Genomic DNA, 25,903 nt, shown 5'->3' with positions numbered 1-25,903 from the left:
TGTTCCATAATTGAGCTGCCGCTTTACTAAAAGCTCTACCACCGAGGGTGGTTTTCTTAATCCTGGGTACATTAACGAAATTTAAGGAGGAGGAACGAAGAGACCGGGTAGGTTCGTACCATTTAAGTTTGTTTCGAAGTGGTCGGGGACCTAGCCCATGCACTGCTCTAAAGACAATGCATAGGGATTTAAAACGGATCCTCTGGTGTATGGGCAGCCAATGTAGGTCAGCCAGGGCAAGGGTGGTAGAGGATCTTCGCTCTCGAGACAGTGCCAGTTTTGCTGCAGCCGCCTGGATACTTTGAAGCCTGGAGATGAGGTATAAAGGAGATTCCAGTAAGAGAGCATTACAGTAATCCAGGCGGCTGAGGATGGTACTCCTGACTATAGTGGCTCTAACCTGTAGAGGTAGGAGGGGCAGCAGCTTGCGGAGTCCTCGCATAAGAGCGAGGCAGCTACTAACCTGCTTGTTGACATTGGTCTCAAGGCTCAGCCTGTTATTAAATGTGACTCCAAGATTCCTTACTGAGTTCGCTGGGGCTGGAAGGTTCCCCAGCTCAGGAGGCCAGAAATCTGTGGGTAGACCCTTGGGTATTCCTCCTATCCTGCAGTGTAGTATTTCCGTCTTGTCACTGTTGAATTGCAGTGAATTCTGATTGAGCCAGAGTGTCATTTCCATTACTCATTACTCATAAACTGTAAGCTTGCCTTTGACCATGTACAGTACTACGCTGCCTTTTGTCTGGGTTCGCGCTTTAGAAATACCATCTAAATACATACTTAGATATAGTTGCTGCATTCTAGTTCGTGTTCTTGAGCCGAGGGCTGATGGGCACAGTGAGATTTCTCTCAGCTGGTTACTGTGATGGAATCATTGGTTGTAGAGGTTCCAGTGGATGTGATTTACTTTTCACAATGGAGCCGGTAGTGGTCATGTTAACATCTTATTGGTAGGCTCAGTTTGTATGAAGCTTCTGGGCCTTATATCTCCAGGGATTTTCTCTGAAGCCGTTTTAGGTATTCAGTTGTAGGTGTCTTGCAGATCTCAGCACATCACCCAGCGCAGGTCATAGCATACAAAAGGAGCCTTAAGTCAGCTTTCTTTAGCAACTGGCTTGTTTGGTTGAGCCCCTTTAGGCCCTTGTTTCCTGGGTTGTTTCGGTATCAGCCATGGCATTTAATAAAGATTTACTTGTTTTGATGTTGCACTGGTGATGTAGCAAAGTAGTCCATTAAGGGTAGCATAGCCATCATGCAACTCCTGCCTGCAGTCTCCCAGTTTCCAGGGGAGGCTGCAAGAAAGTGCAAAGTAGATTGCCGCTGCATGTCAAAGAAGCTTACCATGCACATAATTGCGTTCTGATCTGGCAACAGCATGTATTTTGAAACTCTCCCTTGCCTGCTCCTGTTGAACATAATCAGCTTAGAGATCAGCAGTCAGCCTCTGTCAAAACTCATGGGCGCTGGCTACATAGCCTGCAACAGAGCTGTAACGGATCATGTGTAATTGAATTATCTCTGATCCCAGTCACCTCCTGCTGAAATGTCACCCGGCTCTGTGCATCATTTTCCAAGTTATAAGGTGCAGGAAAGCCATTGTGTGTTATGTATTTGTAGCAACCATCACTAAAACACTATCTGCAGCATTGTCTAGGACCATGTGCTCTGTACTTATTTCAGTGCCAGTTGTTTGGCAGCCCTGACACTGCTACTCGTAGTGGGCTATACCTGTGGGCCAAGAGTTGCCACATTGAGCCAATGGTTGTTTTTTATTGCAGTAATAGTTGGTGAAGAAGAAGTCCATGTCAGGGATGGTTGGAAGCTCCCTCACTTTCCCAGAAGTGGAAACCACTCCTACAGTGTGAACCCCACTGCCGATTCCCAAATAGCCCCTTCACAAACCAGAGCAGAGAGAGTGGTATGGCATATAGTGGGCCACAGTATGCAGTGAAACAAAGCTCCACGGTTAGTCGCCAGTCTGACCTCTAACCCCATCCAGTGTGCTGTTCTTGGGCGGCTCACCACTCAGTTTGACTTGAGTTGTTGTGCTGTTGGCTATGTTTTCATATCTTCTGTCTTTTTCAATTGCATTCTGCTTCTCATTGACCAAAACCAACTGTTATAGTTTCCCTTCTCTCTGTCCCATCTTCAATCGTCACAAGCCTTGACCTTCTCTCTCCGACTGTTATGTACGTCATGCACAATTTATTATTCCCCAAAATTCACTCTACATGTGTATGTGTATGCAACTTCTGGTTCTGAAGCTTCCGAAGCTCTAAACCATGTAACGCATGAGTCTGTTAGCACAGCAAATAGGCTGGCTTATAATTGAATATGATAGTCATATTGGCTTTGCTAGTGCTTGTCTTCTTGATGAAGCTGTAAGAGGGTTAGGGAGAAACAAGAGATGTTGAGGAGTGGAGTTGCAAAGTACTGCTCTGAAGAAAATACCTTAACAAGACACTGACTTTGTGGAATAATGCCCAACCGATGAACTTTGTTCACCCATTCATAAACTGAACTAATAATTTTGTGAGGCAGGTACACTACACTACTTGAAAAAAGGGATGTTTTAAGAACATTAAGTATGCCACTTTATCAAATTGTTCAACTTTTCCTTTAGATTAAAAATCATGTAGCATATGGAGCAAGACATCTGAAATCATAAATTAGAGAACTTTTCCTGTCCCCTTGTTGTGCTGGAAAAGGACCGCTCCATTGCTGAAGTAAGCTGTGGCTTGGCCCTTGCTCCCCACAGATTGAGACAATGGTAACTTTTTGTTAGCTTCAGCTCACATAGCAATCATAGTGCCAATATCGGCCCACTCACCAGCCCTCTCGCAGCAACATGCATGTCGCATAAATAAGCAGACAAGACAACTTTTTTGTTGGAGAAAAATTGCTGCAGGTTTATTAGCATACACAAATGCCAACAAGGTGGGTTATCTTACAGGCGATCCAAAGGCAAGCCGCCCCTCGCGGCCTACCACCTGATGGGCCAATTTGCATCGTGGCCTTAGCCAATCGGTGCTTAGCGGTTGTGGTGAGGAGATAGCCCCTCCCACTTCCGGTGAACCATTGGTCCACCCTCTTGCTCACGCCCCCCCTACGAGGGGCGGAGCGTTTAAGCGACCCCCAGTTGTACAGGTTTCCAACCGCCCATAGGATAGCGGGGCGCCGTCGCACCCCAGGGTCCACCGCACAGACTTCCTGGGGATATTAGGCCTCAGCATCCTTTGTGCTCCTGAAGAGGGTACTCCCGGGTACTTTTCCGCCTCTGGATCGCCCTGTAACTCCGTCTGCAACACAAATGAGAAAAGATTAGAAGACATTTCCCCCCCACCCTGAAAGCGCCGGGTATGCGGTAGGGAGGGAAATGGCATCAGGGTGAGGGGACAGCGGACAAAGAGGCCGCTAGGTGGGTGGGGGAGGAATATATACTCTCCCCCGCCCACACCAGGCCGGAAGTGAAGAGCGGGACCCTTACAGGGATCTCAGAGCACTGGGCTGCCCCGTGTGCCATCTTGTGGCACTATGGGGGCCGCCTTCTTACTAGTGTCCCCTGCGGGGACGTGTCGGTCGGCCTGCATTCATGTGCATTGAGAGTCCACCACAACATGGACTGTGACTAAGAACTGAGCTCTGTGGCCCTGCAGGGCACATAGTTTGCTTCCCCGTTTATGACTGTGACTACCAACAAACCATAGGGCTGTGAAGGATTGACACCGGTGACAGTGAAAGATATCTACTGTTGCTTGAATATGAATTTACCTTGAAAAAATGAAAGACAAGAGGCAATTGGCAAAACAGGAACAATTGTTTAATTAAATGCAGTGGCTGAGAGAATAGGCATCAGAGTCTGGGTCTGAGGACTGTCTCAAAGCACATTGGTTTTGACAGTCATTTTATACATCACATGAGGTGTCATAAAACAGTTGTAAATTCCTTTGGAGACAGAAATACGGGCCTAGTCACAGGGCCAAAAATGTGGTCTTTTGATAAAAAGCATAGGTGTGCTTCGATCTCGAGCGTACACAATGCGGTGCCAGTGGGTACATGTCCAGATGTCTGGCATGGGGAGCGTGTGATCACTGCGTGTAATGTGCATGCTATCTTCTGATTGACTGTGTGTCCCTAAGTTGTAGCATCTGACTTTATGGTATTTTTGGGAATCCGCGATCCTCTGGCCAAACGTGATTTATCGGGGCCAACCTCCAGAGACCATTGTGGTGTTGCTGCCTATTTGTGGAATTGATCTTAGTTTTCCTGTACATGCATTTGTTTAAGGGTTACTTGTCGTGATCTGTCAATCAGTAGCTTCAGGCCTAGGTTGCACAGCCTGCCTGACCACGTATTCCTGACTCGGGCTAGAGGGGGAGATGCAAGCTTGTTATTATACGTACATGTATCATGGTGTGCATCAACATCATATTTATCAATACTAACATTTCCCCATCTAGTTGAATTTTCAACCACATCACTTACCCCATACTTCATGACAGCTACATTATTCAAGGTTTGCTGTCTATCTGTTGTGTCTATTACTAATTCCCTAGATTCTTGCATTCTACCTAACTTCAGGAATGCATTTTTACAGCAGGAAACTTTCACTTGTAGGAAACCACACAAACACAGCACAAAAAGAGATATGGGAAGCAATGACAGGCACAGTTTGAACACCCATCGGGTGAGCCAATATGTCTATAAACCAGTTGTGCTAAGGGGCACCTCCCACCTTCATCATGGCAGCTTGTAGATGATGTAATGCTTGGATGGCAAGAGCCAATGTCCAGTTATGCATGTAGTTTCTAGGGATAGAAGTACAGCAGAACACACTATCTTGGCACACACCCCACCTTGATCGCTGTCATCAAGTCCAACACATACTAATGATATACATCACCATAAGGCGGATGACTCTTAGTTCTTCCTTGATAGCGTTTAGGCCGAGCTCAGTATCGTTGATCATCTTCGGCATTTTCCACCTGGTTATTTGTAACCAGCGAGCTTTTGCCTTTGTTTGCAAGGTGAAGAAGGGTATGGACCCTCCTGCGTTTACTTGAGTGTCAGAAAACAATCTGGATTCTTACAGAATGTCCTTGTACTGAGCCCAGCCAAAGTAATCAGCAGTTCTTTTTTCTCACGCCTGATGCAATAGAGTTGTTTTCTTCTGTAGTGGATGTTTGATCAAATCGGACAGATCTTCTCCATTGATGACCAGGTTTGGGGTGTGTATGGTTATGAGTGTGCAGAGGCCCTGCCAATTGGGGACGAACTGGTGTAGGCAAACTCACCTCATTGCTAGTAAGTATCCATCAACATGGTGGTGCCCCTTTGCATATCCGGTACGTGCAGTATTAGTTCACAATTCTCATTTGTACCATGCAGGATTGTTCCTTTGTCTCGGAAACTAAAGAATACAGTCTAAGTTTCCATAAAATTAGGGGTTGCCCTTACTTTCTAGCACGTGTATCTTTCTATCTCTGTGTCCCAGAATTCCTGACATGTGGTATCTATGCTGGCATTCAACCCTTCCCTTCTAGACTTATTTCCTTTTGTATCATCAAGGTGAATGGCCCTGCACTAGAACTCAATTTGTGGCATCCACTTAATATTAAAGAATACTGACCCAGATACGCTAAGGGCCACCCTGGGACCACAGACAGAGGCCGGGGCGGATATGTTTGTGCACTGGTGCGGTGGTCCTGCTACCTCCAAGAGACTCTTCTCTGGAAAATCTCAGGGCCAAACAGTGTCTTCTCCTATTGTGACCTGCCTGCGCATTCTGTCTAACTAAGTTTGGATGCCGCTAGACTCAGTGAAATGGCGTAACCCTGTAGGGTTGGTTTCATTCCAGCAGTGGCCTAGCAAGGTCAGGTGGTACACAGTGCTGAAAATTTCAAGTCACCCCTGGCTTGACAAAATGTGTTTAAAACATATATTTTTGCCATTTTGTCAAGCCCAGGGTGACATCATTCAAGGGGGTGACAAAATGACAAAAATATGTGTTTAAAACACATATTTTTGCCATTTTGTCATCCCCCCTCAGTAATGACACCCGGGGCGGCCCACACCCACCGCATGCCCCTTCCTACGTCCCTGCATACTGGGTGATGTTTACCACTACTCTATGAGGTTCTACTCCACTGGGTTGTATCTTGGTCCTAATCCTACATAGGTACAAGTGGATGAGACATTTTGCTTTTTTGGGGGCTATTTCTTGTGATAGGTAAAGTCTGTCTGTGCCCACGGCATGGTGTATCAACGAGCAGGCATAGCATGACTTAGCCCATGTCTGGGCGCCCTCTGTGGTCATGTGTTGGTACCATGTGTTGTGCAAGAGTGTGCTGTGTAGTGCATGCAGAATACTAACATTTGGTTCAGTGTAAGTGTAAGTGAGGTGGGAGAGGTCCCTACGCAAGCTATGTAAAATGTTGAGTTAGGCTCCATGCGACTAGGCAAAGTTCTCGCTGCGTATGGTTGTGGACACAACCATGATAAGCAGATGATATGCAAGGTGCAATAAAACATAACATTTGGAATATTGCGGATCTTGGAGTAGTGTCTGGTGGGGTCGTCTGCAGCTTATTTGTGTTTGGGGGTGTCTTTGATATAAAATGGCTTCAACCATAAAGAGACTCCTGTGGCACTCTGGGAAATGTAGCATGTCTTGGCATGTTTTCAGTAGTGTGAGGGTCACAAAAACCCTATGTGGGGCATCACATTCAAGGTTATGAAGGTTATTGAGTAAATCTGGGCATCCATCCAGAATTTAGGTTACAGTATACTTAGGAGTAGTAGTGTATGAGTTGGGAAAAGTTATCCGGTGATCCCGTCTTGGATTTGAGAAACCCTTCTTCTCCCCCATCTAGAGAGCATCTTTGTATACACCCTAGAACATCTGTGAATAGTATAAACTGTCAGACCTGAAGAATTTCTGTAGGGCATACTCCATACAAGGTACGCATGAAATGCTTGTAATAATTAATCAAATTGCTCAAGTACTTTGAACCTGAATGTTCTATATTTTGTGGGTGGTCCAGCGCAACTTGAAGGTTTTTCTTGGTACTAATGTCAGTCAGTGCAAGGATTGACATGTGAGTTGTATGTGCTTTTATCTTTCCAGGATTTTTTAAGTGACTTTTCTAAATAAACTATAATAAATATACAATTGACAATATTGCATCTGCATCAAATTATTGTCTACCTTATTTCCTGTGTAAAGAAAGTGTATCTAAAACTAAGACATGTCCTTAGTCATTAGGCAAGATCTCCTCTTCCTTCTCCATAACCTTATATATACATTTTATAGAGCCAACAGGAAGTCATATTCATGACTATAGTCCATGTGCAGCCATGCGGCTTCAAATCAAAACAGTTCGTGGCTCATCAGTTTCTCAATAGTCTCTCGCACCCACCGATCCTCATTAAAATATGTTCAGTAGACCAGTCCCAGATTCCTTATGTTAATAGACAATTTTCATTCTTCCCATATCCTACTCCTGCCCCCGCCTCCCCCCTCAGAGTGTGCAGTCACCACTGTTCCTGTTGTTTACACTGCAATACTGAGTCCTTCCTCTGTATTTAGATCACATATTATTTATTGTCAGGTACATTCTCTCCTCACAGAGTTCTTGTTCCACATGGGTTAGAGAGAGCCCGTATCATCTTGGCTCATTTTATCAATTCTTCTGGTAACTTATCATCTCGCCTCACTATTCTACTCGTGATTCCTTTGCAGCTGTCTATATCACAGATCCAGCCCTCCTTAGGCTGTACTCTAGAACTCATCCAATGGTTAGTGAAACATCACAAAGCTAGAATAGTACCCAATCTGATAAACATTTCGCCCAAGTCCCTCTTTTTTCCTCCTTGAGGCAGTATATCCAGAAAGTATTATTTTATTGTAGGTGGTTGACCGCCTGTCACATATTGCCCAATCCTGCAGGTAATCTCCTAACAGAAAGCATGTATAACTGGACAGTTCCATGTGACATGTAGGAAGTCTGCGTCCTCTAACTGGCACATTCCTCATTGTGATAATCTGCCTTGGTAAATTCTAATCATTTTAACAGGAGTAATGTATGTCATATGGACATAATTTTACTGCATTAGTTTGAAACATGCATTAATAGACACAGACTTCACCCCTGACAAACCATCAACCAATCTTTGTCAGTAATTCTAAATAAGCTTGCCATTTGTCCTGAACTTTTTTTTTGTCCAGCTGTAGCACTCTGTATAAGTTGGAAATTAAGTATCTACCCTGAGGGAGGCCAAATAACCTTGTCATTGTCTGTGTCTGTGGTATGGCTTCAACGAAAGAGGTCCATATGCTCCTACACGTGTGAGACAGTTGTACATATTGTAGAACGTGGCTTCTGCAAATCCCAAAGTTATCTTGACCACCTTCAAATGGTACAGACATGCTCTCAGGATGTAAATGTGCTAAAGTTAAACAATCACCCCGCTTCCAACTTTCTTGTTGACAATCTGCCCAAGGCATAAATACTCCAAATCAACATTTCCAGTGTGAACGGTGGGTGTTTGAATATTGTCTTGATTACTCTATCCCATATGAAACAGACATACCTAATTGCATAAGGTAATCGTCTAGGGGCTCCCTGTACCCACATCAGTAGGTTCTGCAGGTGATTCCCCTCGGGCATGCCCTTACGTAGGGATCTTCTCCCAGTTGACCCCTAATCCAGCCAACGCACCGCATGTTGTAGTTGAGCTGCCATGAAGCACATCTCCGTATACCTGGAACTCCCACTTTGTTCCCATTCCCGTTTCAGAGTATCTAATTTGGCTCTAATCCTTTTGCCCACCCAGATCAGTTCCACCATTAAGTGCTTTAAAATCACAAAAATGATATATTGGATGTGTGTGGCCTCTTGTAATACGTATAAGCATCTGGCGAAAAACCCAATTTTTGCCAGTGATACTCTGCCCATTACCTACAGCTGGAGCATTTTCCAGAACTTAATTGAAGGCTGAAGTCCATCTGCCACACTCTAACCATATTTAGTCTCTCTGCTTCATTCATTGAAATATGTATGCCCAACTCTCTGAATTCTATAGTCACTAAAGGAATATCCACCCTCTGCAATAGGCTGTCATCCAACTCCAAAAGTCCCCTCATCAGAAATAATTTAGATTTAGTGTGGTGGATATATAACCCTGATACTGTTCCACATTCAGCTAACATGTGAAAAAGGATCAGAGCAGAATATGTTGGTGTCTAAGATATAGTCAGCCATTGTCAGCATATAGAGACACAGTGTGTGTGGTATCCCCCACTTGAATTCCTCTGAGTCAAAGCATTACTCGTAATCTACAGGCTAGTGGCTCCATCACCAATGCAAATAGCAATGATGAAAGTGGGCAGATCTGCCTCGACCCTCATTCTATTCTGAACGGCTATGAGAGGATATGGCCTGTTGGGACCCTGACCACTTGTCTAGTGTATAACAACTGTACCCATTTAATGTATGCCTGTAGCAGACACATTGCTAGCAGAGGTTCTCACCTGCAGATCGAACAGGCCAAATCAAAATCCTGTTCAATGTCTAGCAGGGAAAATGTGAATTTGTCTTCCGTACCCACTGTTTGAAGGATATGTGTCAGAATACATATGTTAAATATAGTGTTTCCATGTGGCATTAACCACATTGATACTCATAAAAGGTCTGTGATACCTTCAGTAAGTCTCTTTGCTAACACTTTACTAAGAATGTAATATTTACATTTAACGTTGAATTAGGAAAGTATGACATCACTATCTCAGGATCTCTGTATAGTTTGGGGTTAAGTGTGATCTGAGCTTCCCTCATGGATTCAAGCAGTGCACCAGCCTCATAGCTTTCACTGTATACTTCCAGGAACTTGCCTTACTAATAACCCCATGTTCAATTGGCAAAGCCATCAACTTTGGGTATTTTAGCTTTCGGCATGTCTTTAATTGCTGCAGTTAATTCCTCTCTATTGTTTTGAAAGAATCTATCTGTTTATTTGTATTTATCAACTTGGTACACACAGCACACCAATAAAGGCAATACAGGACCAGCAAGCCGGCCAACTTTACACCAAAAAGAAACTCTCCCGCCAACATCCAACAACCATCCACCTCCCCTTCCCAATCCACAACCGGACAGTCGCTCTATACCAGGCACATACATAACAGATCCACGTATCTACCTACCTCATTCTCTATCACTATAGACACTCTGAGCATAGGTGACGGGACATATCTTCCACGTATTCTATCACCTTTTGTGACCAAGATCGGGAAGCCCTCCCATCAATACCTGAACAGTCAGCATCCACGAGACCCCTAGGATCTCCCCAATGGTAGGTGACCACCCTCAACGGCAGGCCTCCTCGACCTTCCAGGGATGCCAGTTTCTCTAAAACCTGCGGGGACATCCCCAAGATTTATACACCTTCTCCTCCGCCTGCATACACCAACTAAGATTCGATTCCCATTTCCACAATGTAGGCAGGAGAGAGTTCCCCCACTGCCTAGCTATATCTCTCCTTTCAACCGCCATGGCCACATTAAAGAAAAGCAGGGCATACTTCTCCAAAGTCTGTTCCCCCCAGATACCCAAGCAACCCAACAGAGGCATACGCTGCAGTCAGACCTTTATCACCGCAGAAAAACACAACCCCATCTGCTCCCAGTGGGCACTCCCATAATGTGTGGAGCAGAGTACCCCTCCGGCTGCAACCCCACAAAGGTCAGAATCACCTCGCCCCAGTCTATATGGGCCTTTCCACGTGAAGTACACTCTATGTAATAGTTTTAGCTGAACAAGGCAAAAACCTGCCTGGATCGCCACCTCCAGTGGGTAGCGAAAGGCCTCCCCCAAGCCCGCTCCTCCAGCACACCTAGGTCCCTTTCCCATCGAGCTCTAAGGGGGGGGGACCAAGTCAGGGAGACTGTGAGCTAAGAGCATGGTGTATACCAAGGAACTGGCATGCGTATGTAGGGGGGAGATAACCACCCTATACTCTAGGGGGGACAGAAAGGAGAGCAATCCTAGATCTCTCCAGACATCCCCCACCACCGAGATGCCCAACAAGTCCTACTTTTTGTATCCCTCAATGTTCCTGAGCCCCCGCAGTGCCTCCACCTCTCACAGTGGTGTCGCAGATTAACTCGTTAGTTCCACCCCATGAGTTTCTCTACACTCTGCCAGATATCAACCACTATTGCCGTTGACAGCGGGAACCCATTTATTTCCCTGCCCCCATGCAAATGCCTCTGATACCCCACCGGGTACATCGCCCTCCTATCTGGTATAAGGGAGGATTCTCTCTGATCTGAGAAAATCCAGTCGTTCTACACCAACATTCCTCTCTATTTAGGGGAGCTGCAAATATTTCACTCTGATCAGGAAATAGTGCAGTGGGAGTCGTGCAATATAGGATCTTTGGGTGGTTAACTATCTAGCATTGCATATATGAATCTCACATATGCACAAAAAAATAAACCATTGATGTCCTTTTGTGTGAGTATCCCTTGACCTTGTCTATCTCTGACTCTCAACATGGGGGTATGTTTAGTCTCTCTCTCTTAAGTAACCATGCCAGCAACCTACCAAATGTATTCCCTTCCTTATACAGTTTTTGCCTTTATCTCCTGATGGTAAATCTTTCAAGTGTGTCCCTTGTGTTGATGAGTGTATTCTTGAGAGCTTTCCAATGTGTGAGTTTCTGTGGGTGATGAAGTACATTTACTTCCACCTCTTTCAGCCATTTTTCATGCACATGCAGGGTTTGTTCCAGCATCTTTTCAACCCCACATGTTTAGGCCATGTATTCCTCCGCATCACCAGCTTCATTGCCTCCCACTCTACCGATCTACTGTCAGTTCTGCTGGAGTTAGTTAAGAAATATCGCATAAGATCAATTCCTGTAGGGCCTCAGCATTCTAGAACTACTGTGGGGCTTTGGGAATATGTCTACCACCTACATAAGTGGCGATCAAGAATGAATGTTCTGATAGATACCTGGCCAAATATGTTACGTTTTCAAATTTGCACAAAGAAGTGGTTCAGTCTACTATGTTTGCCCATTGTTAGCATATAGCACAAATTAATTGCAGAGGCTGGCTGTGCCCTCCACAGATTTAGCAAGCCTATCCCGTCCACCATCTCAAGACTCCTTGTCACAGTTAGATTAGTACTCTCTCATGGTAGATGCACCACCCCCTCCATTCAACACACAATTCAAATCCCCAGACGATATAATTTCCACTTCTATGAAAGAGGTCAGCACCCACAATAGCCCTCCAAAGAATTCCCCATGGTCTACATTTGGTGGAATAAGCTGAACATGGATAGTACTGTACCAAAGATTTAGTTGTGGGATGAAAAGAAAGTGTACTGATACATGAACAACAAAATTCCAACCCTGGTTACAAGTTTCCAAATACAGGTGACCATATTATTAGGAGATGTGTTTATTTATGTATTAATCTTTCACAACTTGTGTGTTTAATCTGAACAAAACTGTTATTACTACACCAATTTCTTTAATATGCTGAGAGTCCTGTTTCATTCCCCTTTCCATTTGCTCAACTAGGTTTAAAGATTTTTGATTTTCTTTTATATTTACTGCATGAGTACTAGACTTCAGATTTCTTCAGCTGCATTTACTGTAATACCTGGGGCCAGATGTATCATTGCACTGGTCGCAAAAACTAGATGTAATTGACAACCAGTATTTTTGAGACAGTGTAGAATTTTACAAACTAACTTATGTATTAACAGATAAGTGATACAAAATTATGATTCGGACTGGGTTGGAATCTGATCCACCATATCAATATTTTTGAAGTACGTCACTAAAACAGACTATCTTTATTAAAGGAAATAAGACTGCTGTTAAAAAGAAAATTCTTCCTGTGAACCACTGTGAGGTGGTGGACCCACAGAAGTAAAGACAGGAAACAGTAAGCTTGATTGAGGGTCTTTAATGTTGTAGTGTAGTTCCTATTATCCCAATAGGCTCTGCGCATTGGAATAATATCTTCAATAGTATAGACGTAGGACAGAGGTTAACTAGGTCTTCTACTGTCGATATTAGACTTAAAGTTTAATGTTTGCCAGCTAGCTCAGAGTTCACTAGAAACTTTCTCGAATAGACAAGGAGGAGTTTAACCTCCCTGGATAGACAAGAAGGGATTTAGTTTCTGACAACCATAGAACATGACAACTTTGCTCTCCCCTAATCAAGAGTGTATCTCTAGAGTCGTGTGAAAACAAAAGACAACTTATTTTACTCAGTCAGTTCAGTGCATTCTTAGTTTCACCAGATTGTAGAGAAAAGGAAGAGACGGGCGTGTTCAATAAAAAGATGTTATTTATTGATCAGTCTCTTTTCTCATACAAGAGAAATGAATCGCTATTATTGCAATACTTATAGTTAAGTAAAGTGCATACAGTAATAACAGAATTATAAAATAATACTGTAAAAGCATTGATATGGTTTCTTAGCCATATGATACTTAAAATGGATAAAATAGATACATACATATATACATTGACTAATCGTACTCAACTGGTGCTTCTAACTACGCCTACCCCAATGTACCTGACCTAAGCCTAATACGTGGGCGGGAGTAGATAAGTAGCAGTTTAAGTTAAGTTTGTTTTGCCAAGAGTCTGCTTCAAGAATTCTCTACAAAGGGTTATTCAGTTCAGTACCTGGGATTTAGAAGGCTGGAGGGTTGGTATCTCTATCTCAGGGCTTGATATTCCAGCTGCCTGCGAGGGCGGCTTGGAAGCGCCGGAGCTGGATTTCTCGGCAGGAGAAAAGGCAGCGTCTCTCTCTCAGCGCGTCAGAATGGAGGGGCAGCATCTGTGGGCTTCGCGGTCAGCTGGGCTCCTCGGCAAGTCTCGCTGCTCCAATCTTGTCACCACCTTGTGTGTTTGCTTAAGGCAATGTCGGTATTATTTATACCTGAAAGGTGCCGAGATTGACGTAAGGATGGACATAAATACGTCAATAAGGATGTCATACGAACTGATCATTCGCACATTCTTTACTGAAGTTCTCGGTTAAATCAAAACAATGGCTGTGGGGATTTCCCAGGTCGTGGTAGGTTTGATTTGTTTTGAGAACACTGTATGCCTATTAGGGGGCTGGAGAAATAGTGCTTGCCTAATGAGATGGCATGCGCTCTGACCTAATCAGATAACGGGCTTCTGTGCCATTGTTTGGCTAATCAGATAACGGGTTTCTGTGCAGTTGAATGGCTGCTAGTTAATTATTAACCAGACAAAGGTCAGAAATAGGGGGATCGATACAGTACCCATAGTAAATACATCACACCCACTCCACGTAATCTATGTCCATATTTACAAATCTAGGCATAGTAAACAAAACTAGTAGTGCATGTGTATACCGAACCACCCCAAAATACAATCAAATGCATTTTGAAAATTGGAAATGCGAAATACACGAAAAGATGAGTATAGTTACTATATGCACTTCAAGCAGTATAATAATGCTAAATCTAAACGCATATTTTGAAATCAGTATGAACGAAATGCGGAAATTACACATGAAATGGCTCTTAATACAGAAGAAAAATTCGAGACCATCCCATCACAAAATCATAAATACTTGTGAACATGCTAGAGGGTAGCTAATGTCTCTAGAGTAGCTAAAAATAGAAATTTTGTTCTCTAGGAATAGTTTTACTTTAAGCAGAAGATAAGTGTCCCAAAAAATCGTAAATATTTTTGGAAATGGAAGGGGAAAGAAAAAAAATGTCTCGCTCTCCGTAAAAACTGGTGAGAACATTTCTTATTGCTTTATTTTCAAAGTTCAAGGCCAAATTCAGGGTGTATGGAACGCCGTGTGCTAGTTTGTTCAAAGTCATTCTTTCTGCTCTGGTGAAAACATCATATTGTTGAGACTTTCGAAAAACTGTCAACTGCTTCTTGCGAAAGTTCCACTAACTCGAAAAAATTTTGTAACATGCATTCATGAGCATGATTGCCTTCATTGATGTTTCGATCAGCATAGCTGACAGAAGGTCGTACCTGATCGATGCTGCTTTCATCTTGTACTTCACAACTCTTCAATCGTAGTGGTGAAGTCTCCACGAATGCCGTCATCAGGATTGGTAGCCGCTGGGGACAGCACAATGCATGAGCCGTTACCGGACCCAACAAAGTCTCTGCGTCCATTGGCACATCCGATTGTAGTGTCAGACAGGTGTCCAACACGCATTCTTCGCCGCATAGCAAGCACCTTAATACAGGCATAACACAACTTTGCCACATCGGTCTAAATGAAAGAAACCAAGTCATGTTTAAATCTCGTAGCCGTGCTAGTCCAAGGACTTTAGTTATGCGGTCCCGGTAGCAAATAGCTCGGATTGTTTCTTCCATTATCGCTGGTGTCTTGTCTGTGACGTGGTTTGCCATAGCGAAGTAACAGGTTGAAAAATAGGATGCCTGCCACTAGTCCCAAAAGGAGAGGAAGTCCGCCAAAGATGGAATGGACAAAATCAGGAAAAATACCCAGGATGGCTTTGAATGGGGTTAAAGCTCCCGAAAACACTGTCTTAAATACACTCGCGATTCCACTTGTATCAGAAATATTTAAGATTTCGCTCAGTATTTCTGCGAAATGTATGGGGGAATTGGTTGATAACAGTGAATGAATCTCAGCAGTTGTCCTTGCAACTTGGAGATCATACGTTTCTTTTGATGACGTTAACATGGTTGGCGTCTGTAGGAGCACTGTCCGCTTAAAGTATCAATTCGAATAGAAGAAATTTTCAAACTGGGCCATAACCTTGCCTCCCTGTCTCGGGCATCGTTTGGGAACAATACTCGTTCACAGCACATGACGTTCGTAGTCACGGTTATGAGATAAGGTTTTCCGGGCAGCAGACTGCAACATCTGCGATCTACAATTAGAATGTAACTCCCGTTCGAGAGTCTCCTAAAGAATGGTTCTATTTGTGTTGCAGGTGTGCCTAGCTGGTGACATGAAAGGTTATTTGAAGTCCCTTCACATGCTAGATGCAAACTAATACCCTGACACAGAAGTGTACCGCTTAGTGACCTTTCACAATTATTGCCACTAAGGAACACACTTTGTCCTTTATTACTAACACATGCGTGTGTATAGGGCAAGTTCCATGTTGACTTAAAGTATCCTTTACCCAACCTTTCATACTGGCCTGCCTGTATATATTTTTGGCAGTATTGAAACTGGAAAGTTGTTATCGGAATATTTATTATCCTATGTATTATCCATTCAATGACAGGTCGTTCTGACATTGTCAATGGTAATCTCTCAAGTTTTTCAATGCTCAGAATTGTATAGTCAGCACCCTTCTGTGCCAAACTGATTTGTTTATCAGTAAGGTTAAAGATATTAAATAGTGACGTTGTGTTGATTAAACGCCAAGGCACATAGCCTGAACGCAGATTTTGTAACGTCCAGCCAAGTTGTACAATAGAACGCAATTGGGAATGACCGTGTTGTAACATCAGTAAGTCTTGCGATATTATATCGATTGCTGAAGACACAATACTGTCCAGTGAATATATTCTGGAGGACAGAGTCATTAACCCATTGTCCACAACAGAAAGTGATTTTTCCAAATTAATACGGTCAATTTCCCGTATTTTTCTGCTGTCTCAATTTGAGTTACTTTCCAGGCTTCATTGTAAGCTGCATATATAGAGGCCGCTATGAAACGTTTTTGACGCTGTTTGCGTGGTCCCATAATGAAATCACGCAAGTCAGCACCCTCTTGAAGTAAAGTTAGGTGTTGCTTAATTTCTGCCAGTGTGGATGTTTGTAGCCATTGAAGGCAGAGCTTGCCCACACTGTAAGTAGTTACTATCCCTGGATGTTGTCTTTGGGAATATCTAGGGTCTGGCCTGGTCAATTTGAACCCCTGTATTTTGTTCAGGAATCTGTCTTGACAGTTATTTGTGGATGTGGGCCAGATCAACCATTGTTTCCAATCAGGATGTGTTCTGTTTTGGTTTAAAATATGGTTCACGTCTATCTCAACATCCATAGAGCTATTACTGTTCGTTGTTGGCTTTGAAATAGACGGTTTGTTTAAGTCTTTGATTTTGGCTAAGCCAAGACAGGTAGTTTGTTGAATAGTGTTATTCAAGAATATAATTTGTTCTGGGATCATACAGGCTCTGAACAATGATTCTATACCTTGTACTTGCCAATCTTTTGTACCCCAAACAGTTTTTGTTTCAATGTTATTGTTCCAGAAATCAAAACCAAATGTATTCATTTGCTCAAAAAATGAATCTGAATATATCAATTTCGTGTTTGTAAGCATGGTCTTCATACCTGTCTTATTCGACAATTTGAAATAAAATGTTTCTGCATTACTTGTGTTAAACCCTGAAAAATATGCATATTTATCATAAAATGTTTTAGAACTACCCTTTGGTGGAGTAGCACAATGTTCCCATTGGTTATAATTTAAAACATTTCTAGGTTGTGCAGATTTATGGAGATAATGGTTACCATAGTGGTTGTAGCAGAACATTTGATCATAATTAGACGAACCCTGCAAATAATCATGTTCTGTAAATTTAGCAGACATTACTAGGTCAGACATCATATCATTTATACTTTCAAAGTCCCAATCATCAGCGAATGTGCTTGGTTTTACAAAGTCATTTAACGAGATCTTAAATTGATGTGGATACTTCAGGATTTCAACCGGGCCATAGATTTCATAATCAGTATTGTCCCATGCTACACCGCCTGGTATAGGATTGGCTGTGAAGTTCACTGAAGAAAGTTCTCTTTTCTTGACGTGTGAAGATGTGTGTGGTTTAAGGACCAAGTTGATTTTCTGGCTTGCTGTGTCCATTTTAGCATATTTTCCCTCAATGAAATGTCCCAAGCATAGTACCATGATGAGCCAAAGTATGAGGATAAACGCACCTAATGTCACCCAAATTTCAATCCATTGAGAAGTCAGATAGGTTCCCTTTAGTTGATGAAAAAGTTCCTTTGCTTTGTCTTTAAAAGTTTTTGTTGATGGCTGTACTTCTGGTTCACTTGGATCTTCTGAAACATCATCGAAGTTGATGAAGTAGCCGGATGCCGTTCTGTCAATTGTTCCAATTGCTTCTGGATTACTTTTTGTTTTTGGATTTTGCTTTATTTCATTAGCAAAGTCTGTAGTTACATCAACGTAGGTTGTTGTTCCTTGATGAAAGTTTTTATTTGGGTTTTAAGAGGTTCAAGTTCCATTGCTTTGTTGCATAGTCCTTGTTGTTTCACTGTAGATTTTCCAAATGTGATCAGTCTTTCAGTTTGAACCTCTGTGGATGTAGCAAACTTTGGTGTTCTGCTACTTCTTGGGAGTCCACTTGGCCTACTATTTGTTATCGGCCACATGATTGTGGTTTAACCAGGTCGATGGATATGACTTGGTTCTCCTTTTTACCAGCAAGGGGCGGTAGTACTACTGATCTTGTCCCGTTGATAGACAAGACAGGAACTGCTTTTCTGTAAGAAGGCCCAAATTCCTTCTTTACCGCGATCTTCTCTCTGACCAGATCCCCGACTTTTGGAATCCAGACAGGCCTTGCTGGGACAGGTGGTTTTTCTTCAGTGGTTGCTGGCTGCTGTTTCAACTTTATGTTGCTCAGGTCTTTTCTTGTTTCATTTAAGTCCTGTAAAATAGCCAAGCGATCTTTGATATCAAAGCATTTTACTTTAACCACTGAAGTCTGACTATCTAAGTCCTGGATTAACATTCTAATCCCAAACAATAGTTCGTACGGAGTCCTTTCAGAGAATTTCTTGGCAGGTGATTTAGACTACGTTGGACACTTATTAAATGTTTGACCCACCCAACTCCTGAACCTAATATCTTTGCTGTTATAGATTGCTTTATGCCTTGGTTTTTTCTTTACACCATCCCGTTTCCCTCAGGAAGGAAGTGAGAAGAGTCCCGCAATGCAATGTTCATTCTGACCAGTCACCCCCCATAAGCTGTTTTTAGAGCTAAAGGAAAGTTTTTGGTCAGAACGTAACATGCTTCTAGCGTATATCCATTCTAGACTCGCAAATCTTTGTATAACAGTTCCGACGTCAGCCGAAAGTTGGGGTCTAAATTATAAGTGAAGATAGTCTCTACATGTTAATACGACGCATTATTCATACTGTGTTTTTATTATTTTTTTGTTGATTTGATACATTCTGGAGTGAAACGCCATGGTAGTAAACCGTTTCTCTCGCCACTGCGATCTCTGTTGCAGTCTGGGCAGTTTTTTACAAAAATGTGATGATGCAGGCTCATGCCTGGCCACCAGTACACTGATTGTAATTCTTCCAGAGAATCTTTTAGCTTAAGGTGTCTGAGACCCTCACCCATATGTGCGTCTGCTATTAACAAGCCTCTCCTGTCCGTGTTTGGAATTGCTCTATCCCCCACTCCAGGGATTCGAGCAAAAGGGACTGAGTTTGCATCGATTATGTATGTATAATTGAGTGGGTAATTGATCGGTAGCGCTGAGCAGTCGCCTTTTGATGACGTTTTCACTGCCAGCACAGTTTCTCCGTCAATGTATTTTACTGTACGCTTTTTTGTAGCTACGGAAGCCGATTTAGTTGCTACCGCTGTGGCTGTCTCAGCCAATGAATTCCCTGCAACGTGAACGCCATCACGCTGATGACTCAGTGAATGTATCACGTGAGTTTTTGGTAGTTCTTTCTGTAAAAGAACTACTTGTTCCCAAAGCACTTTTTGCTTTATTGTTGCACCTGTGTCATCTTTGTAACCGTTTTGAATCCATTTCTGTAAATCGTTATTGTATGATTTGACACAGTAATACGAATCGCACACTATAAGTGTCGGGAATTCGCGATCGGCATTATCTAGCGCCATTTTTAACGCTATTATTTCAGTTTGTTGTTCTGAATTATTTTCTACTGAGTGTGTTTTTGTAAGTAGAGGTCTTAATTTACCTCCGCGCCACACTTCTTTTACAATTTCGCATGTGGCGTTGTAAGCCAGCTCTCCCCAAACTGAGGGTTGAGCATGACCGTCTGTATATATTACACAGGCGTACTGTCGTAAAGGCAGAATGTCGATTGGCAGAGGGTATTCTCTCTCATATTCTAGATATTTTAATTCTTTCATTTCCGGGTCAAAATAGTATTTTACTTTGTCTGTAGCAACAGAGTTTACCCATTGTATCCATTCTGGATTCAGTGCCGTTGTCGGTAAATTACATGGTGTTGTTAATGCCTCAAAAGCTGATTCTGCTGTTCTGACTGTAACCTGTCTACCGTCGGCTTCGTATTTTTCTTTTGCTACTGCTGTTTGAACCGCATGAACAATGTTTTCCTTAATGCTAAACCTTTTTTCAGCTTCTGTGTACAAATGTGATTTGTATGCTATTGGTACCTTCTCTCCCTCATTAGAGGTCAGGTATGTGAATCCGCATCTTCCTGGGATGACTCGAATCACAAGGTTGCGTGTGTTGTCACGTGTTTGTAATTTTGTTTTAACTAACATATCTGTTTGTAAAGATCTCAACATTTCTGTGTGTTTTTGAGTCCAATTGATTCTTTTAAAATCTGGTTTTATAAGATCATAGAGAGGTTTAACTCTCTCTGCATAATTTATAATGTAAGTTCTTCCGAAATTCAGGAAACCTAGAATTGATTGTAAGTTTTTTAGTGTTCTAGGTGCTTGGATTACAGCACATTTCTCTAGGAAATTGTCAGCCAGGCTTTTGCCTTCACTTGATAGTTCATATCCTAAAAACAGGACAGTTAGATGGGCAATTCTTGACTTTTTAAAGTTGAATTTGTAACCCTCTGCTGCGAACCCAAGTATTATGGTGTTCACTCTCTTCAAGTGAGTATCCAAGTCATCATCTGTTAGATAGATGTCATCGACATAAGATAATGCCTCATCATCATATATTTGTAGTAACTCTGTTACTCTTGCTGAGAATAATCCTGGGCTGTTTTTAAACCCCTGGGGCAAACGACAGAATTTTTTTTGCACGCCATTTATTGAGAACGCGGTCAAATATCTGCTCTCTGGTGCTATATTTTGACAGAAGAATCCATTAGAGATGTCTAATGTTGTTTTGTATTTTTTGCGCACTATGTTATTCATTAGTGCAGCACTATGCGAGTTTTGTACTGCAAAGGTTTTGCAACATGAGTTAAGGTGTCTGTAGTCCAAAACAAGACGATATGAATTGTCTGGTTTGGAGACAGGAAACAAAGGATTATTCATTTGTGAGGTGCAAGTTTCAATCACCCCCTGGTATTCAAGTTGATCTAGGATCTCTTTTACCCGTTTTTTTGCTTCTTGCTTAATTGGGTACTGCCTCTGAGCAGTAGGTTGTGATTTTAACTGGATTTTGTGAGGAGGAGAGTCCTCATCCCATCCCACATGGTTTTTATATAATGCAGGAGCTTGGGCTACTGCCCACTTTCTTGCAAGTGTATATTTTTTATGAATTGGAATATGATTTGAGAAGGCAGGCATAATTATTTCTTCGCCATGAGGGCACTCCCTGACAAACTCTGGTGGCCAGTCTCTTTCAGCTAGAAGGATGTCATAGCCCTTGGAGAGATTATCCCAAAAGAGACCCCTTATTTTCCTAGTCTTATCCCCCTCTATACGCAATGTTATTTCATATATTTTATGAGGTTTGCTAACCCTGGTATCTGCAGTTTCCACCTGAATGTATTCATTCGTGTCCACTGTCTCCAGATGATTCATAAGGATCTTGCGAGCTATGCTCACTTCTGCTGCGCTGTCTAGCATTGTCTGAGCCCATTCTCCGTTTTTCAGCTGTGTCCTCAGTATTCTCAGCATGGTTGATTACTTTAATACTGGCTACCTTCTTTTTTGGAAACTGTAATTTTTTATTTTGATGAGCAGGTTCCTTGTCTTTGGACTTGACGTGCTCTTCCCTGTGTTCTGATCGTCCTCTTCTTTCCGATTTCTGCAAGGAAGTCTGAAAAGATTGAGAGGGACGTGTATCAATATCTTGATATCTATCAGGTTTCTTCAGATTATCCCTATTTCTAAGGTTGTATTTTTTCTCAGAGGCCTCCCTCTGGGGAGACTTGTGTCCTTGGTCCGGAGATCTTTCTCTCCGCCGAGGAGACCTTCCTCTGGACTGGAATCTTTTTTATTTAGGAGTGGATTGTTTATTTCCATCCCAGCTCTTTTTTCGAGTGTTTAGATTATTTTTAATAAATACTTTTTCAGGTTTTTCAATAAGTTGGGGTTTCACCGGTTTTCCACCCAAACTATCTCTTCCTAGTTCTTCATAGGATTTTTCTATGATTCTGGCAATTTCAAATGGTTGGTCTGCTATATCTGTCTCTTTCAACCTCTGGCGGATCGCCACATTTGCTGCTTCTCCCTTTATATTTGCTAATAATATTGCCGAGACCTGCTTGAAGTCTTTTAGTAATTTCATACCAAGAGTTAAGGCAGGTTCTGGACCGTATTCATCTTGAATTTGTTTTAGCACATCTGGTATTACTGACATGGATGGAACACCATGTGTTTTTGTGTAAATGGAAGCAAAGACTGTACCCCAAGTGTCACAGTCCTCCACATGTGGTGCGATTCCCATTGGAAGACAGATAGTCAGAATCCTGTGTTTCTCAACCGGGGTGGTATCTGGAAATACCGCCTCTATTTGAGTGATTTTTTGTGCTAACCAGAATGGAATTTGTTCCCGTTTTGCGGGTACTTTACCTAGACAGGACTGTATGTTCTGTGGTGTAATTTTATTTGTGTTCCCCTGGTGAGGGATCAGCTGTGGAATTTTAATAGCTGGTTGGACTGTTGAAGTCCACATTACATATTGGACTAAAAGTCTATGTATTTTAATTAATTGTTTTAGCTGTGCTAAAAGTTCTGGTGCAGACATTTCTTCAATATCTGGATGTGGTGTGTATCCGGCTAGGACCGGCCACGTTGCTCCTGGTCTACCTAGTGGACCGAGCCTGGTGATGTGATTATTATGTTTTAGGGCGCCATTAAACCAGAGCAGGTGCTCTTGGTATTTGAGTGGTATTTCCACCTCCTCGAAAGGAGTGTACTCATTAGGAGGTTCCTCTATTTTGTAATAGTGGAAGTCCTTTGTTACAGCGTTTGCTGCTGGAAAGTTTATCCATGAATAGAATACCTCTGTCTGCCGATATTCGTGTGCCTCAATTACGAATATGACTGTACCACCTCTCGGTGTCAGCCCATTTTCTATAAGTTTTAAAGTTATAGATTTCCTTATGTTGATCGGGATGAGTATTGCCTCCGGATCTTGCTGTAGGAGACTATTGTCAGCCGCTAGGAGTTGAGCTGCTTTTCTAGCTGTCTCCCTTTCTTCTTCAGCTTGTGACATTCTAATGTCAAGAAAGTTATTTTATTTATTTGCAGATCAGGTTTCTATGGAAACAAAGATTAGATGCACAATATTTTGGAACAGTGTATCCTTCAACGTTGAATAAACCAAGAACCATACATAGGAGTCTCCTCCTACTAAGTTTGGCGGATTTAACCTTTCACCCACTCCAGACGTCTTTGAAGTATTATGGGGAAAAGGGGTCTGTGTGAAAAAGCACGACTGAGTTACTCTAATGTCTTACGTTAGATTTATCGCCTATCCAAACCGTTGGGCGCCATGTAGTGTAGTTCCTATTATCCCAATAGGCTCTGCGCATTGGAATAATATCTTCAATAGTATAGACGTAGGACAGAGGTTAACTAGGTCTTCTACTGTCGGTATTAGACTTAAAGTTTAATGTTTGCCAGCTAGCTCAGAGTTCACTAGAAACTTTCTCGAATAGACAAGGAGGAGTTTAACCTCCCTGGATAGACAAGAAGGGATTTAGTTTCTGACAACCATAGAACATGACAACTTTGCTCTCCCCTAATCAAGAGTGTATCTCTAGAGTCGTGTGAAAACAAAAGACAACTTATTTTACTCAGTCAGTTCAGTGCATTCTTAGTTTCACCAGATTGTAGAGAAAAGGAAGAGACGGGCGTGTTCAATAAAAAGATGTTATTTATTGATCAGTCTCTTTTCTCATACAAGAGAAATGAATCGCTATTATTGCAATACTTATAGTTAAGTAAAGTGCATACAGTAATAACAGAATTATAAAATAATACTGTAAAAGCATTGATATGGTTTCTTAGCCATATGATACTTAAAATGGATAAAATAGATACATACATATATACATTGACTAATCGTACTCAACTGGTGCTCCTAACTACGCCTACCCCAATGTACCTGACCTAAGCCTAATACGTGGGCGGGAGTAGATAAGTAGCAGTTTAAGTTAAGTTTGTTTTGCCAAGAGTCTGCTTCAAGAATTCTCTACAAAGGGTTATTCAGTTCAGTACCTGGGATTTAGAAGGCTGGAGGGTTGGTATCTCTATCTCAGGGCTTGATATTCCAGCTGCCTGCGAGGGCGGCTTGGAAGCGCCGGAGCAGGATTTCTCGGCAGGAGAAAAGGCAGCGTCTCTCTCTCAGCGCGTCAGAAAGGAGGGGCAGCGTCTGTGGGCTTCGCGGTCAGCTGGGCTCCTCGGCAAGTCTCGCTGCTCCAATCTTGTCACCACCTCGTGTGTTTGCTTAAGGCAATGTCGGTATTATTTATACCTGAAAGGTGCCGAGATTGACGTAAGGATGGACATAAATACATCAATAAGGATGTCATACGAACTGATCGTTCGCACATTCTTTACTGAAGTTCTCGGTTAAATCAAAACAATGGCTGTGGGGATTTCCCAGGTCGTGGTAGGTTTGATTTGTTTTGAGAACACCGTATGCCTATTAGGGGGCTGGAGAAATAGTGCTTGCCTAATGAGATGGCATGCGCTATGACCTAATCAGATAACGGGCTTCTGTGCCGTTGTTTGGCTAATCAGATAACGGGTTTCTGTGCAGTTGAATGGCTGCTAGTTAATTATTAACCAGACAAGGGTCAGAAATAGGGGGATCGATACAGTACCCATAGTAAATACATCACAATGTAGCTTCTTGTAAAGATACCTCATCCTTCAGCAAACAAATCCAACTGACTCTCAGTTCAAGCACTAACATTCTATGCAAAGAGTATTCTAATAGAGAAAACAGAACTATGGTAACAGGGGAGAATTACATAGAGAAGATAAGAACACTACACACTGTCAACGCCTCATAAAACTTTTACAAAGATTCACAAAGGGGGAAGGGATGCAGATTTTGCGCCCCTTCAGAATTGTGATTTGATATCTAGTCGCAGACCAGTTTATGAATCAATAAAACTTTACTGAGTGTGGTACATAGGAAAAAATGCTTTATCTGTCACAAACCCACAAATCTAGTTTTGCACATTTGGCCCATGGATCTTTATTTTGCATTATTCACAGTTAGTAGCAGGTACAAAATTAATTCTGGATCTTTTTTATTCAAACTTTATAAAAAGACAAATTAAAGAGAGATTTGTAAGATCATTGTGCTGTATCATTGTATTATTAGTAATATTAATCAGTAGAATAAACATTGAGGGCTAGATGTACGACCCTGTTTTGCATGCACGAACGAGTTTGCGAATCCGTTTGCGCATGCAAAAACATATTGGGCCATCTACATAGCCTATTTAGTGAGTTGGAATTATTTTGCGACTCGCTAACTAGGTTTTGCAACTCGCTATTGGGAAGGGGCATTCCATTCTAAATAGAGTCTCAAAACAATGTACTAATGTTGTGCAACAGCAATTGCGGGCGCATTAAACACTCGCAATTACCACCTACTTCAAGTAGGTGATAATACATTTGCAAATGGGAAGGGGTCCCCAGCGGACCCCTTCCCCTTTGCAAATGCACGCAAAATAATTTTTTAAG

The 25,903-nt window shown here is 42.3% G+C and overlaps 1 long non-coding RNA gene across 1 annotated transcript in view; it reads right to left on the bottom strand.

Moving 5' to 3' along the window:
- Nucleotides 1-2,897: 2,897 nt before the first annotated feature.
- The window catches only part of LOC144825173 (uncharacterized), a 406,218-nt gene continuing 383,212 nt past the window's right edge, over nucleotides 2,898-25,903 (bottom strand). Inside the window, exon 4 of the long non-coding RNA XR_013609315.1 lies at nucleotides 2,898-3,299. This is a non-coding gene — a long non-coding RNA (uncharacterized LOC144825173). The remainder of the gene's footprint in view (nucleotides 3,300-25,903) is intronic.

This window comes from Lissotriton helveticus, chromosome 3_1 (genome assembly GCF_964261635.1).
Source record: "Lissotriton helveticus chromosome 3_1, aLisHel1.1, whole genome shotgun sequence".
Classification (NCBI taxonomy): Eukaryota; Metazoa; Chordata; class Amphibia; order Caudata; family Salamandridae; genus Lissotriton; species Lissotriton helveticus.
Note: the sequence above shows the minus strand (reverse complement) of the source record. Positions and strands in the feature narration are given on the sequence as shown.